Source organism: Drosophila takahashii, chromosome 2L (genome assembly GCF_030179915.1).
Source record: "Drosophila takahashii strain IR98-3 E-12201 chromosome 2L, DtakHiC1v2, whole genome shotgun sequence".
NCBI classification, from domain to species: Eukaryota; Metazoa; Arthropoda; class Insecta; order Diptera; family Drosophilidae; genus Drosophila; species Drosophila takahashii.
Genome location: NC_091678.1, coordinates 36,533,770 through 36,551,000, shown reverse-complemented (window position 1 = coordinate 36,551,000; position 17,231 = coordinate 36,533,770).

Below are 17,231 nucleotides of genomic sequence, written 5' to 3'. Positions count from 1 at the left end.
TTTTAACTGATCCCTATCTGATAGTTTTCTTGAGATAAACTGGAGAGTGGACAGATTGGGTATTCAGATGACGGCGGAATATAAGAACATGTTATCTATATGGAAATACCCGGAAGGGATAGTTTTATACACAAAAAATGTCAATTATTTCTTCGGACATTTTTTATTCAGAAGTTAATTCTAAGACAACTGCAATTAAAGCTCCACGTCGGGATGGGCGATCAAGCCTGTACGTTGTGAACTTACTTGGAAAGACTTCGGAACTAAGAATTTCCGGTTTAAACAAAGTTTCGGTTAATACAATAACATGGGAAGACAAGGAAAAACTATCAGTATACAATTTGGTCAACTTAATTTGTAAACCTCTTGTATTCTGATAGAAAGGCAGAAGGAAAGAATCTAGTTTCTTGAGACAGATAAAGATGAAGATGTAGGTGGTTCTTTAAAGGGATTTCCAACTTCCTTTGAACGAATTTTCTTTTTTCTTGCTTCGTACTCTTTAACAAAAATGCCTGCAGGCCAAAAATTGGCCGAGCACATCGTTGCAAAATGAGCACAGGGAACACTGATCTTAAATGATGAAAATTCTCTAGCATATGGAAAATTAAATTGGTTAACCTTTAGATCATCAATCTGAACTTTGTTACGGATATAATGTAATGTATATGTCTAGGGATGAAAGGTCAGGATTCAGCCGAGAAACAAAAATTTGTTTCTGCTGCGGTACACAGGTGACTGTTTTAGGTACCACGCATATGACAGGTTTTGGTACTACAGCATTTATGGCTGCACTACCAGTTCCAGTCGGTATTTTAGACGTTAAGTCAACATGCGGCGTTGGACTCAATTCTGTATTTTTTTTAACAGATTTCTCATGCGGTAAAATCTCACGTCCTTTACATTCGGAAACCGAATCTTTTTTAGCTTTCGATCTCAGTACCACTTGTGCGGCAGTTGAGATCGACTGCGGCGCTGCAGACCCCGGATCGTCAGAGAGAGTTTCACTAGCGACTACCGTGGGTTGTCTATCGACCGAGATATTTTTACGCTTAGGAGAATCTGGCTCAGATAGCATACGGCTAGTGAGCTGCGACTCAAGCGCCACAAGCAGATCCGTAGAAATGGCTGTTTCGAATTAATTCCGTTGCAGTGCTTTTTGTGAGCCGCTATATAGAGATTGCCTGGTTTTCATAAGCAATACATGTAGAGTTGGTATTATAATAGGTTTGTTTATTAGGATTAATGTAATGTTGAGATAATGAAAGTTTGGTGTTTACAATGTTCAAATAAGTAACAACCGAATACAAGATTAGACGACTTTAATTAGCAACTCCAGCAACTGATAATGCGACGGAAGCGTTGCATCGGACTTCTGACTCTGACTGGCTTCCTTCTCCTTTCTCCGCTCATTCTCTCGCTGCCTTCTTGGATCACAAAATGTCATTCACAACGAGCCAAATGTGTACGCGCTGCCCAGCTCTGCCTCACCACCTTACACTCGGCCCTCCTGCTCATCTTCATCTGACCCAGATGATGCAAATTCGTCGTCGTTATCTTCTATGAACCTACATAGCTTCATGTTGTCGTAGCTGGTGCTTGTAGTATTGGGTCCTTCCACTTCCGCTGCTTTGCGGACGTTGTACCGCCCATTTCGATTAATCTGGACGACCTCGTATGGTCCTAAGTATGGACTCGCAGACTTTCTTCCTGCTACAAATTGTGTCCTTTTGATCGCAACCAAATCACCTATCTTGTAGATGTGAGCGTGCTTGCGTCGCTTGTCATAGTTGCGTTTGTATACTTTTTGAGCTGCTTCAATATTCTTTCTGGCTTCTTCTCGCATTTGGTTTCGTTCAACGTTAAACTGGAAAACAAACTCTTCGGTTTAAATCTGCTGCAAACGCTTCTCTGCCTGGGTGTACATTTTCGTGCCAATCAACATTTCAAAGGGTGAAAGCTTTGTTGAGCTGTTCATTTGTGAGTTTATAGCCTTTTGCACCTGAGTTACATATTTAAACCACTTGCTTGGTTCTTCTGCAGAGATTTTGGCGATGACAGCAAGAATCGATCGGTTAACTCGCTCAACTTGGCCATTTCCACGAGCAACTCCAGTAGTTGAGCAGACGTGATCGATTTTGTTGATGTTTAGCCACTCTTCAAATGCGCCTGACGTAAAGGCTGCTCCTCGATCGCTGACAACTCGTTTAGGAAATCCAATACATTGGACCATTCGGTGAATCTCTTGATGACTTCTTCACTCCCTGTAGTTTTGGTGGGGTAAAGCCAAACAAATTTGGCGAAGCCATCCACAAATGCCAATATGTATTTGTAATGCTTCGACGTGGCGTCCATCGGCCACAAGTGGTCCACTTGTAGTGTATGCAGCGGAGTGTCTCTTTTGGCTATGCAGTGTAAGAGCCCTTCTTGTTTGCCCAACTTACTGTAAATAATTCACTTAATACAGTTGGCGATAAAATTCATTACCTTCCGCTCTACGTGCTTTTCCCCTGGCTTGTGCACAACATCGCAGGTGAAATCCTGAAGATACATTACATAGGCTGCAACTTCCGGCGGAATATCGTCTTTTCTAGTGGTGTCCTTGAACGCTAAACAATCCGTGACAAGTTTAAAATGAATGCCCATGAGATGGTGTCGAAATTTCCTGAGTGCCAAATAAATCGCCTTCGCCTCGCGGATGTAGCTGTGTCGTTCGGCCTCTGAAGTGGATGTCTTTCTACAAACATCAAACATCTGAAGTAAAACTGCCCCAAAACCATCCATGCAGGCATCCGTGTGTAGCTCAGTGTGTGCGGTTCTGCAGTATATGTGTAGTACTGGTTCGCAGGTTCAAATCTTTTTGAGCTCCTTAAGCGACTGCAACTCTGCACTTCCTATTTTGAACTCCACATCCTTCCTTAAAAGATTGGTCAGCGGTCTGGCAATATTTGTATAGCCTGGAATAAATTTTCTAAAGAAACCGGTTAGTCCAAGAAATGACTGCACCGCTCGAATATTTTTGGGAGTTTTAAATCTGTTTACTCCTGATGTTTTCTCGTCCCCTGGCCAAATTCGTCCGTTTTCCACAGTGTGTCCCAAGAAATTTATGCGGGATTGCATAAAGCTACACTTCTTCCATTTGATCTTTAAACCAAACTGCATTGCTGTCTCCAGTACGCGCCTTGTTTTGTTCATGCATTCATCAGCTGTGGATGCATATACAATAATATCATCCATGTATAACTGCATAACGTCATTGTTGATTAGGTCTTGGAATATTTGATTGACAAATCTAATAAATGCAGCTGGTAAAGTCTTGAAACCAAAAGGAGTTTTATTAAACTCAAAAAGCCCTTCTTTTGTAACGAACGTGAAAAGCCGTTCTCCAGGTCGAGCGTTGAGAAAAATGTGGCTGCTTGTAACTTTTCCAATACTTCTTCCATCAACGGCACTGTGAAACGATCAGCCAAAACCATGTGGTTCAGTTTTCTGTAGTCAATACAGACTCGTAGATTACCATCCTTCTTCTTGACTACTACTACTCTACTGGCGACGTTTGATGCTGACTTACGTATTATGCCTTGGGCCAACCATTCATCAACTTGCTTTTTGACCGCCTCTGCTTCGTTCACGGACAACCGAGATGGAGACTGATGAAATGTTTTTATTACGCCATCGGGAGTGATGCTTAGTTTGACTGGACATTATTTTGGAATCTCTGGTAGTGTTTGCTGAACTTCTTTAATTAATTTATTTACTGACTCTTCATACCTAGGAGAAACAGTAAAAAGGTTAGACTCTTCTACGATATTGTACACATCGGCACCAAGCACATCAAGTTCCTTTGGTTCATCCCTCAAGCCCGTCAGCTTAAAGCCATTGTCGTCGCAGCAAAATGTAAACTTTCTGGTAAAATCGTGTCCTAGCAAAGCACCACAATCGATCACTTTATTAGGCACAACCAAAAACTTTTGTTGTGTGAACAACTGGTCGGCAAGAACATCAGCTGTGAAAAATCCAATCGGTTTTGTTTTTTCCTGACCCAGTCCACTCAACAAAGATACACTTTTGTAAATGTCAATGTTCTTTATCTTTTCAGCAATATTCATTGTTACAAGCGACACGTCCGATCCAGTATCAATTAAGCACTCTATATCCACGCCATTAACAGAGATTACTTTATTGCGGCTTTCATCAAAAACCTGTGTGGGAAATCTCAACCTTCTAGCTGTTGTAGTTTCCGAGATCTCAGCGTTCATACAGTCAGACGGACGGACGTGGCTAGATCGACTCGGCTAGTGACTCTGATCATATATATATATATACTTTTTAGGGTCGGAAACGCTTCCTTCTAGCTGTTACATACTTTTGCACGAATACAATATACCCTTTTACTCTATGAGAAACGGGTATAACTAAAACAAAACTGCAGCATTTAATGTTACCTGGTAATATTATAGATTTCTACTAGAGCCCTGCATGAATCATTCAATTTTTGTTTTATCATAGTATGCCATGAAATTTCTGATTTGTTTAATTCAATTCTATGTGAAATAAATTGAATGTTATTCTAATTCAATTCGAATTGAATGAATTGAATGAATTATTTTATGAATTTTTTGAATTTTCCAGATTTTTTTTGTGCTTTCTTTTAAGAACAAAAAGTGAAAAATTTTTAACAAATCAATGTTAATTGCATAGTAAATAAAATTCAGTCAGATTTAATCACAAAATTATGGCCCTTTCTTCTTCAAAATAGATTGTCGTTTGAATTATTTCGGAATTCATGCCATTCATTCATTCAATTCTATTAAACTCAAAATTCAAATTCATTCAATTCTATTAAACTTAAAATTCTAATTAATTCATTCATATAACAAAAAAAAATTCAAAATAATTCATTGAATCCATTCATGCAGGGCTCTAATTTCTACACAAAATCAACGATAAAAATTAAAATTCTTGAATAAAAAAACTTGTCGCCATACAATATCAAATGTTTGTCACAATACCCTACAGGGTACACTTGGAGCAAAAACGGTGTCAGTCTCAAACGGCGCAAAATAAAAAAACGCCAAGTCCCAAAAACTGTTGATAGATTGATCATAGGTTAGGTTAGGTTAAGTTAGGACGGCTGCCAGACTATAGCCTGCACACTTAGACCTCTGTGGGTCCATTGTGATACCGTATTATCTCTATTTTTGGGTCCCCTATCCGTTAAGAGTCAGCCTGTAGGTTGGTCGATCAGCAAGTCCCCCATCCGGAGGATTTAATAAAAGAGCTTAGATTCTTCAGATTAATCTACGATATTTCGGTCAGGTCATTTATGAAAGGATATCCTAAGTGTTTCAGTCTAAGCCTGCATAGGGCTGGGCATGAACAGAGTAGGTCTTCCACCGTTTCCTCTTCTTCCTCATCCCTGCAGCTTCTACAAAAATAATTTTTAGGGGCTTTTAGCCTGCCGCCGTGTGCGCCAACGAGCCAGAGGCCTGTGAGTACTCGCATTAGCATGCCGCACTCAGTGCGGCTGAAATTAAGTAGGTCTGATGTTTTCTTATTGTTTATTGCAGGCCATGTCTGGTGAGAGATTCGGCACTGCGGTGTGTTTTGCCAATTGTTGTTGGCTAATTTGCAGAAATGGTTTTTAATAATTAGCTTACAGGTAGCCATAGGCATGCCAACATTCTCCTCTCCTGGAAGGAGAGGTATGGTGGTGCCTTGCCTGGCTAGCTCTGCTATACAGTTGCCTACGATATCCCGGTGACCCGGAACCCATATAAGGCTGACAGTTAACTGACTAGCCATCTCGTGAAGAGATTTGCGACAGTCTGCTATTGTTCGGGAGTTTGTATTCGTCGAGTAGATTAATTTAATAGCCGCTTGGCTATCACTATATATGTTTATGTGTCTGTTCTGGGTGTTTAAGCCCCTTAAACAGTCGAGTGCTTCCATTATAGCATACACTTCCGCTTGGAAGACACTGCAGTGGTCAGGAAGTCTGAATGACTGCCTGATCTCTAGTTGCTCGGAGTATATGCCTCCACCTACGTGTCCGTCGAGTTTGGAGCCGTCTGTATATAAACAGATTGCGTCTATTGAGCCCGGTCGGCCCCGATCCCATGCTTCCCTGCCTGGGATCAGAGCTTCGAAGGGCGTGTGACTGTATTCACGGGTTTTGCATAGATCCGTTTTTGGCGGGATCAAATTGTCATGCTGAAGAATCTTAGCGTGACCATACAGTTGCGATTTCCATTGCCCCATATCAGAGCGGTCCACCACAGAGCCACTCCATATAGTAGGATTGGCTTGACTACCGCTGTGTATATCCAATTGACGATTTTAAGGGACATACCCCATCTTAGCCCGATTGCTTTTTTACAAGAGTAAAGTGCAATGATCGCTTTCTTGGTTCTTTCTTGGTTGCTTAAGCCCCATTTAAGACGCTTATCTAATACTAACCCCAAGTATCTTGCGTGCTCGCTAAAAGAGAGATTACAGTTGTTTAAAGTGGGTGGGTTGAGAGTTGGGATTTTGTATCTATTTGTGAAAAGGACTAGTTCCGTTTTTGAGGGATTTACCCAAAGTCCGTTTTTTGTAGTCCATTCCGATAGTGTTTTTAGTTTTGCGGTCATAAGATCGCATAGCGTTTGTGGATACTTACCATTAAAAATGATAGCGACGTCGTCTGCGTATGCCACTATCTTACAGCCTCCTCCTTCAAGAATCCGCAGTAGTTTATTTACCGCGATATTCCAAAAGAGGGGTGATAATACACCTCCTTGCGGAGTGCCTCTGTTCACTAGTCTAGTCTGGGTAGAGGTCCCTAGTGTGGCCGTGACCAGTCTGCTTATCAGCAATTTGTGGATCAGCCCCACCAGCGGTGGCTCAACCCCTAGTTCAGTGAGGGATTCTGTTATTGCCGTGGGAAGCACGTTGTTGAAAGCTCCTTCTATGTCAAGGAAGGCGATCAAGGTGTATTCTTGTATACTGAGTGATTTCTCGATGTTGCTTACAACCAAGTGTAGCGCCGATTCGGTCGATTTACCTTTGGTGTATGCGTGTTGTGCCTTGATATCTGCGTCGGGTCAATGATGTCTCTGATGTGTAGACCTATCAGTCTTTCTAAGATTTTTAGCAGGAATGATGTAAGACTTATCGGTCTAAAATCCTTCGCTATAGTATGGGTGGCCTTCCCTGCCTTAGGGATGAAAACGACTTTCGTTTCCCGCCACTCTGTAGGTAGTTCTCCTACTGCAAAAATGGTCTGGAAAATTTTTCTCAGCCAGTTTATAGCTAGCTGTCCTGCTTTCTGAATATGTGCCGGTGTTATATTGTCCGGTTCCGGCGATTTGTACGGTTTAAAACTATGAATGGACCAGTTTATATTACGGTTTAATAGTAGGAGGCTTAAGTTTATTCCTTCTCCAGCGTGACTTCCTGGGGGATGTCCTGTTTGCAGGCTCCCTGGGAAGTGAGCGTCTAGGAGTAGGTTTAGGGATTCTTCCGACCATGATCCGCCAGCCTTTTGGAGATAACCCAAGGATACGGCTGTCCTAGAAAGTATTTTTCTGAGCCTTGCGGCATCCGTTGTCTTTTCAATATCCGAGCAGAAGTTCTGCCACGCAGTTCTCTTCTCTTTGCTGTGACCTTTTTGTATGTGGCTAGTTCCTTTTTGTAGCTTTGCCAGCTAATGTCCTCATTTGTAGCTTTCGCTCTGTTGAACAGGCTTCTGCATTTGGCTCTGAGGATTGATAATTGCTGGGTCCACCAAGGAGGTTTTTCTTTCCCCTTGGTTTCCCTAACGGGCATGCAGCTGTGAATGCCGCGTTGCATGCTTCTGTGAATTTGTTTACTATATTATCTAGCTCCTGAGTGCAAAGAGTGCTTTCTGGTGGCTCCCTGGGGAGGAAGCTCGATAGAATTTCTTTGTATTTATTCCAGTTTGCCCGCCTGGGGTTGGCAAAGCTGACCGGCGCAGGTGACACTAGAGACAAAGTTGTCTCTATAAACCTGTGATCTGAAAATGAGTGCTCGTCGGAGACAGCCCAGTTTGTGACTGTGCTTACGAGTGAATCTGATGCCAGGGTTAGATCTATGATCGTTTGGCACGTTTTTGTTATAAAAGTAGGGGTATTGCCCCTGTTACAAAGAAATAAGTTCGAATTTAGAATGAAATCAAATAAAGACTCACCTCTGTCGTTGTTAATAGGGCAGCCCCACTGGGTATGGTGGGCATTTGCATCGCATCCTATCACCAAACCTTTCTTAAGCTCTTCACATTCCTGTACCAGTCCTCTGACTAGCGCGTCTGGGGGTTTTACCTTTTCAAAAGCCATGTAGGCCGATAGCATCCTAATAGAGCCGCCTTGCAGCTCCAGGCTTATTGCTGTGTTGTGGCCAGGCGAAGCAAAAGGGCAGCGGACGCTGCTTTACTGTGATGTAGGTTGATCTGCAGGAGTCTTAGCGACATCCCCAGCTGTAACCTCCACCACAGTAACGTTGGCCTCCGAATCGCTCAGGCCCACTTCATCGATTGCCGGTCCCAACGATCGCATCTCTCTGCTCAGCGACGAGTCGGTTCAGTAGCCGTCTTCCGGCACACCAGGGGCCTCCACTTCCTCCGCAAACACCTGATCAGCTGGGTTGCCGTCAGGACATCCCGAGGAATTGAAGTCCCCTTTATAAATTTTGATGTGTATAGTTAAGCTTACCCCAAGCAGCCTTAACGAATTTCCAGTCTTTTGTTGGGAGATGTGGATTGCATTCCTGCAACATATAAAGGATGTCCTCCGGTGATACGATGGCTGCTGGGAGCCAAATTCTGGCTCGTGGTCTACTGGGGACGTCACACCAATCTAGTGCGACTATGTTCGCCCCTTCGTAAACTGCTCCGAGCTGAGCTACCGCCTGTTTGTAAAGGTCAGCTGATCGCTGATCATCGCAGGCCACCACTTTTACACTGCCCTGGTACCAGCCCGCGTCCATGCAGCAAGGCGATGAACCGGGCTTCTCGCGTACTATATGCAGGCAAATAAGAGACAGCTTTGACTCAACCGCCTTCCATTTGTTTCTGGGGATCCTGTTCTCCGGATTTCCCCTATCTATAAGTCCTAGTAGGACCCGATCTTTGGTAATTTCGGCAAAGGAGACCGACGGCTGGATCTTCGATCTCTTCGCCGACGGACCGGGCAGCTCTATGGAGCGTTGCCTCTTCTTCTCTCTTGCCATAGTTAGAGATCTCATTTATACGTGTATATATTTAATTGATTTTATTTTCAACACATCTTGAAACACAAATAAATTGAATAGGTTTGCTAATTTGCGCACCACCTTTTTAGAGAAAAAAACCTCACGAAGAAATTACGGGTGGCACGTTTAGTACAAGGAAGAGAGGCGCAAAGAGGAGACAGCTTACTAATACCCAGCAAGCAAAGTTAGGAGCGCTCTTAATTGTGTGTCTGAAAAGAGCCTCGTTTCAGAGTGTTTCTGAGTTCGGCACATAAATAAGAGCGTTTTCGGAGGACTTTTGGTGCTCTCTTAGCATAGGCTCATAAAAAGCTCTTATGTCTGAGCATATTCTGAACGATGGTAAGTAAAATCAAAGTAAAAATAGCGATTAAAAAAGCGGTCGGCACACACATGCGTTGACATTTTGTTTTATATTTGTGTGAGGGATTTGCACTGGGCAGCTCATCGATGTGTGCGTGCATACCGCTGTTCTACAGTGTACGTGAGCGAGCAGCGGCTGGGCAGAACAAAACCCTATGCTCACTTAATATGACGCTGCCGACCGCTGGATTAAAATAACGGAATGCAGATTCCTGCGATAAGCAAGATGATTTCAAATGCAGAAATTTACTTAGTTTGTGTAATACGTAATCACGGATACGTAAGTAAAAATATGTTTTTAATGTAGACCGTAGGAATCACATAACAAGTCATGCTAATAAAATTTTCGATCTATGCTTTGAGTCGTGGATTAAGTTGAAAACCTTGCTATTTCTGCATAAACTCCTAGTCAGAAAAGAGCCAAAATACCTACATGTAGAATTGAAATTGGCTTTTTCGGCCAGAACAAACAACATTGTCTGCAAAAGATTAAAACTTGCGTTGACCGAAAAGCACTTTTTTATTCAGGCCGTTCGCTATTGGAATGACCTCCCAAACCACTTAAAATGCATACGAAATAAAGCGCACTTTAAAACAACTCTTTTAAATTACTTGAAGGGCACAATCTTATTTTAATTTTAACTTTAATTTTATTAGTTTTACTTTTTCTTCTTCCTTTTTACATTTTCTTTTTTTTTTCTCTACCTATTTTTTAAGCATCTATGTAATTCTCTGTAAAATGAATTTGTTTCTAAATGTCAAAATAATTATTGTTTCTTTAAATGAAATTGTACCTTTAGTTCCTAAGTAATTTTGTAATTACCACAAAGTGACCGATGTTAATCAAAAAGACATAGTCTTACAACATACGGGATAATAAATCAAAATTAAAATTAAATTAAAAGTGTAAACATAATTTAAACATAAACATGCAAAGATCAAGACGAAAGGAGTGTACAGAAATATTAAGACCAGTAATCTACAGTGCTGTGATTCTCTGCAACCGGAGCTTGGCGAAGTTAGTGAACCAATATTGGAATCAGGGCCTTATTTGGAGCAAAATCACACTGAAAACGATTTAAGTAGTGAAAGTGATTATTCTCAAGACTCCGAAGAGCATGAGATCAACCTGCGCGAAAAATTGTCAGACTGGGCAGTTTCATTTAAAATATCGTGCTCTGCTTTAAATGAGCTTCTATTCATCCTGCGCCGTATTTCACCTGATTTGCCATGTGATTCCAGAACTTTAAAGAGAACACCTAATGATGGTTATTGTGTCCCAATGAATGGCGGCGAGTATATACACTATGGAATCGCTGATTGCCTGACAGATTTTTTTTGAAAAATACACTTTTAATGAAAAGACAATATTTATCAATATAAATATTTAGGCCTGCCACTATTTAAAAGCTCCAATATGCAGGCAAGGCCGATATTAATAAATATTTATAAAACTTCCCCTGTATTGTTAGCTGACGTTTTTGTTGGTGACAGCAACATCTTAGTTTATTTATTTCTGAGCTTTGTTTTCTTATTTCTACTGGTTTTTTGTATAAATTTTATACTATAAATCAAATCATTTTGATATAAAAGTTAGAGAGAATTTTGAAAGAAGAATAATATACAAACTTCAAGACAGTTTACCAAGAACAGACGGCCAATTTAGAAATAGAGCACAGGTCGAGCATCACAATATTCTTTCTCCAATTAAAATTGAAGTGTCAAGCTAACCGGTTGTGCTTATTTCGGAGATCCCGTGTTTCATAAAAATTGTATAAAAATTTGATTTTTTTTTCATCATTTTTTGGTTTTTTCTCTGCGTTCTGTAGCTTTTGCCGGCCTTGCCCACGCTATTGGCAGGTCGGCTGTTCCACTAACTGTTTCTTTTCCGAATTCTATTAGTTTCGGTACGACGGTTGCAATGTCGGATGCTAGAGCTCCAATGAGCAAAGTCTATTATTTTCGAGCTGAATCTACGGCCGACGGTCGTGAAAATAAGGTAGCTCACTCGAAGGATAACGAATCACATGGAACGAAACATTCAGTCTCTGCCAAAGTCCAAGTATCTCGACCGCCAGTTAATAACGATGAGGTCGTAAAAGAAGCCGTGTTCAAGGCATCCAGAAATGCCAAGGCAACTGCCTTTGATGCAAATAGGTGCCTCTCTGACGTTTCTGATGAATCAGCTTACGAGGATCTAGAAATGATTAATATTGATGTGAAGTCGAATAAGCAAATAAGCCCCAGGTGGATTAGCAAGAGTGTTGCTGATGAAGAGCGTTTCACTCAGGTAAAGTACTTAAGAAAAAGAAGGAACCTTGACCAACTCAATGGTAGTACTCATAAGTTTGCACTTCTAAAGTCGGACCAGGATCAAAACCATCCTCAGGCTTCTGTTAAAAATGTGAACTTACTGTCACCCCCTTCTAATAGAGAAAAGCCCTCATCCTCATATTTAGGAACGAATAATAGTTTTGGTATTCTATCTGATGATTAAGATACAATGAACTCTACTGGCAATACACCAATATTGCCCCAATATGATAACTGCACGATGTTTTCGGCCAATGCCTCTGCCCAAAGCAAGAATAAGAAGCGAGAACCTCGTCCTCCACCCTTTTATTAAGAGGCGTCACGGATTTTATGCAACTGATAGGATTACTATCACCCGTGACTACTGGCTTTCGCCTTAAGACAACTGGACGATCCTCCTGTAGAATTACTGTGGATGATGGCAGTATATACCGTGTTGTCCAAAAACTATTCAAGGACAATGGAATTCCATACAGCACTTTTCAATTCAAAAACGAGAGAGCTTTCCGAATTGTCATTAAGGGCCTTAATGCTTCAACTGAAGTTGATGAAATCATTGCCAGACTCAAGGAATTGGGGCACAACCCTCGAAATGTATATAACCCTCCTGGTGAAAATGGCAAGGCCAAACGCGACATATTCTTTGTTGAATTAGAACCAGCTAAAAATAACAAAGATGTTTATAACATTCGAGTAATTGATTATCAAGTGGTTACTATAAAACCACAGATTCAAAGAAAGGGGCCTTTAAGGTGTTTTAAATGTCAATCGTTTAATCATTCAAAAAACTTTTGCATGCTTTCACCTAAATGTGTTAGGTGCGCTGGCGACCATGACACCAAGGAGAAGGATAAATGCCCATCTCTGAAAGAGGATCAGTTTAAGTGTATCAACTGTGGCTCAAATCATAGTGCTTCCTCCCGCAGTTGTCCTGCCTATCTAGAACAGTGTGAGAAACGCAAATCTAATAGCACTCCAGAACGTCAAAGTTCTCAAAAGCAAACGGTTGCTGCTCCTATCCTAAGCCAGAATGCTTGGTTCCCTTTGCGTCCTCCTGTTTCCTCAAGTCAGTCATTGACGTCATCAAATTCATTTAAAAATTTATTGAGTCCGCTAAGTCAGCCTAATTTTGAAAATACTACTAAGGCCTCTGTAGTAGAACAACCTGCTCAGGACAGACTCTTGGAATTTATTAATAACTTACAAAAGCAGCAAGAGGCCGCTGTAAATGCCCAAGCGGCGGCAATTGAAAAACTACTGGAACGTTTTGATGAAATGATGTCAGTCATGACGACGACGCTGCAAATGCTACAGAGCGTGATGTCCAAGCACGCCATTGAGCCAACGCGCCGCAATGACTAACTACGGATTAAATATAATAATATGGAACGCTAACAATTTAGTTAGCAAATCCTTGGAGGTGGAGCACTTCCTCCAGAAACGTAACATTGATATTTTGTTAATCTCAGAGACTCACTTTACCAGCCGTTCATTCTTTCGAATCCATGGATATGTGCACTGCGCCAACCACCCTGATGTTAGAAATCGGGGTGGTGCTGCTATCATTATTAAATCGTCCCTGGACTATCACCTGAGCACCACAATAACTGAGCCTCATCTGCAAGCAATTGCTATAAGTTTGGTCACGTCGTTTGGAAGAATTTCGTTTAGCGCTGTCTACTGTCCTCCTGGTCATCGTCACTTGTGGCCAGCTGCGGAATTTCTGCGCCTTTTCGGTTCTGTGGGTAGCCGCTTTATTATTGGAGGTGATTGGAATGCACATCATAGCTTCTGGGGTTGCAGACTGTCCTGCCCTCGTGGAAACACTCTGATGTCTGTTGTCTCTAGCTCAACCATGCAGATTCTGGCCACGGGGGGACCCACGCACTTTCCCTGGATTAATAATTATCTTCCGACTGCCATTGATTTTGCAGTGTATAGAGGTATCCCTTGCAGCCACCTTTCCATCTCTGAATGTTCGGGCCTTTCTTCTGATCATATCCCGCTCCTGATATATTTCTCTGTGGCTGCCTATCAGGTCATCACCAAAACTAGGCTTCTACCTCGGGGCTCGGATATTAGAAGTTTCAGTGCCAGGCTCACTGCTTTGACTGAAGAAAACCCTCGGCTTGTCACTGCGGATGACGTTGATTCGTTTGCTCAGGTTTTGGTAGACAAGATCCATCAAGCCGCCCCTCCTGCTAGAAGTGTACCTATACCGCCGCCAACATGGGCTTCTTCGAAACCTGAAATTGCAGTCTTGGCCAGACAAGGTCGTACACTTCGCCGCGTTTGGATGAGGACAAGGCATACCCTGGACTTGGCAAGGTGGAGGGCTGCCGTGTCAGAACTTCGAAAAGTCCTTCGATTGGCAAAATCTGAATTTTTCGTGAATCATCTCAGTGCCATTGATCCCAACCAGGATCATGGGTTTGCATTATGGAAATGCACACGAAATCTGAAAAGACAACCTCTTCACAGGTTTTCTCTTAAACGAAGCGATGGCACTTGGGCTCACAGCGATTCTGAAATAGCAGATGTATTTGCAGATGATCTGGAAAACCGATTTACTCCGTTCGATTTCGCAACTGACCAGGAAGTTCGAGCCACAATCTCTAGGTTTGGACTCTCTTTCGGTCCTCCTGTTGTTGTGCGACCAGTGGATGAGGAAGAGGTCCGTGATCATATTAAACGATTGGTCCCAACAAAAGCTCCTGGTATAGATAAGGTCGATGGTAAAGTTGCAAAGTCACTTCCCAACTCTGTCATTGCACAGCTCTGCCTTCTCTTTAATGCGTCACTCAACCTTGTCCATTTTCCATCACCTTGGAAAAGTGCTCTAGTTACAATGGTCCCCAAAAAGGGCAAAGATCCGTGCTCCCCTGAGTCCTACAGGCCAATAAGTCTCCTGTCCACGTTTTCCAAGATTTTTGAGCGGATCGTACTTAACAGGCTCCTGGATATTGACACCTTTAATGACGCTCTACCAAACCATCAATTTGGTTTCCGTAGTCGCCACTCCGCTGTCGAACAGGTTCACAGAGTCGTAAACCACATTCTAGATGCCTTAGAAAATCATAAATATTTCTCGGCTGTTTTTCTTGATGTCAGACAGGCTTTTGACAGGGTTTGGCATGAAGGTCTATTCTATAAATTAATGCCACTACTGCCTGAGGGACTCTGGAAGCTCATTGTGTCATTTCTGGACCATAGGATTTTTGCCGTTGACATTCGTGGACATCTTTCGGGACTACGTCTAATTCGTGCTGGTGTCCCACAGGGAAGCGTCCTTGGCCCGGTTCTGTACACAATTTACACTTCGGATCTCCCAAACCCAGTGGTTCGTGGTACTCTTCTTGCCACCTATGCAGATGATACTGCATTCCTAGCTACTGGCAGCACCCCCTCCTCGGCCTCGTGGCGTGTCCAGACATTTTTGAACGAGTTTGAATGTTGGTCCTCTCGTTGGAATATTGCGCTAAACGTTGATAAAACGCAACACGCCACCTTTGCCCTTCGACCTGGCCGATCCCGCAGTCTTTACTTGGATGGTGATAGACTTAAGCACGAGCAGAGAGTAACATACCTCGGTGTTACCTTAGACCGCCGTCTATGCTGGAAGGGTCAGATTGACCGTGTCTGTGGGTCAGCGAGGACGAAACTGGACAAAATGGACTGGCTACTTCGCTCAGATAGCGGATTATCCCTTCAGGCCAAGGTGCGGCTCTTTAAAGCCATTGTTCTCCCGACCCTAAATTGGGGAATAACATGCTGGGGCACCGCTTGCGACACGTCGCTAAGAAGGGTTCAGACTTGCATCACAAAAGCATTACGGAGGATGCTTGGGGTGAAGTGGCAGCATTACGTTGAAAATAGCGTTTTATTTCGAGACACAGGAGTACCAACAGTGACTGAGATGATAACTAAGTTCTCGAATCGATACAGGGATCGGCTTCTGGTGCGTTCTAACCGCCTGGCTAGACGTCTTGCCACACCACTGGGCCGACGTAGTCTCCGCAGACGACACCCGGCGGACTTATAGATTCTCGGCCGTGATAGACACGGGCGACTTTTATAATATATATTAACCCAGATGAAGTAACATGCCCCACTGTGGCTCAACTACCCGCAGATTTCGGGATTATTTTTCTTTAACTATATGACGACAAACATGAAAACAAGAACTATTTTCTTGTGAGGCGTGTTAAATAAAAATGTGCCTACCTCGGCTTATACCAAAAAAAATTAAAATTGAAGAGCTTCCAATATATATAGTGCATCAAATATTGCTTGACTAAAAATGTGTGTGCTAAAGAACTAATTCGTAGATTTATAAGTAAATTACCAGAGCTTTATGACGAAACGTTTCTGAAATAAAATTTTCATTGCCTGTCACATTTGGCAGAAGAATGTATATTTTACCAAGACAATGTACATTCCATTAGTGCTTTTAAATATGAAAGTTATTTATGCAAAGTAAAGCAAATGGTAAGAAAAGGAACTCAAGTTGCTACGCAAATATATAATCGCCTTGTTGAGCAAAGCATGAATACAATATCAATTGGAGAGAGCGCTGCAAAAATTTTAAAAAGATGTCAAAGAGGAAACATTCTATCAATTTGAAACAAATTTATCTATATGTCCATAAAGGCTCCAGACCATATTTACATTGTGGATTCCAGAGATTATAAAATTGATCGATATTTGGAAGAAAATAATGAAGTGATTGTAAAATCGAATGAATTTTTACTTAACGAAGATCTGTTCACTTTGCCTCTAAAATCAAGCCTTTTACATAGACATACCGAAGGTTCATAAAGTAAAAGACGTTACCCAAAAGGCCATTATTTTTAATATTTCATCTCCAGCTTGTATAGTTGTCATTCCCATTATACACGATGAATGACTTTACCGAGCAATTTATAAACAATGAAACGGAATCAGCGGAAACGTCAACTTTGACGAATGAAGTCAACGTTTCCTACACCCAGTTAACTTCTAACTATGAATATCCTTCTACTTCAAGTCAGTATAATAATGAAAACTTTTTTTCGAAGACTATAAATTAAATTTGTATTTTTTCAGCAATGTTGCAGTCAATTTTCAACGAGATTAAAAAATTTAATAAAAATGTAGAAGGTAGAAATTAAATACTTTAAAATTTACGGACAAAACCAAGCTTTATTTTTATAAATCTTAAGGACCGCTTGGATAAATTGGATGCTGAAAATACTAAGATTCAAACTCGCCTACTAACGGAAGTGAAAGCTTGTACAAGGTAATAAGACTCGTATGCTGCCCCTTAAAAAATT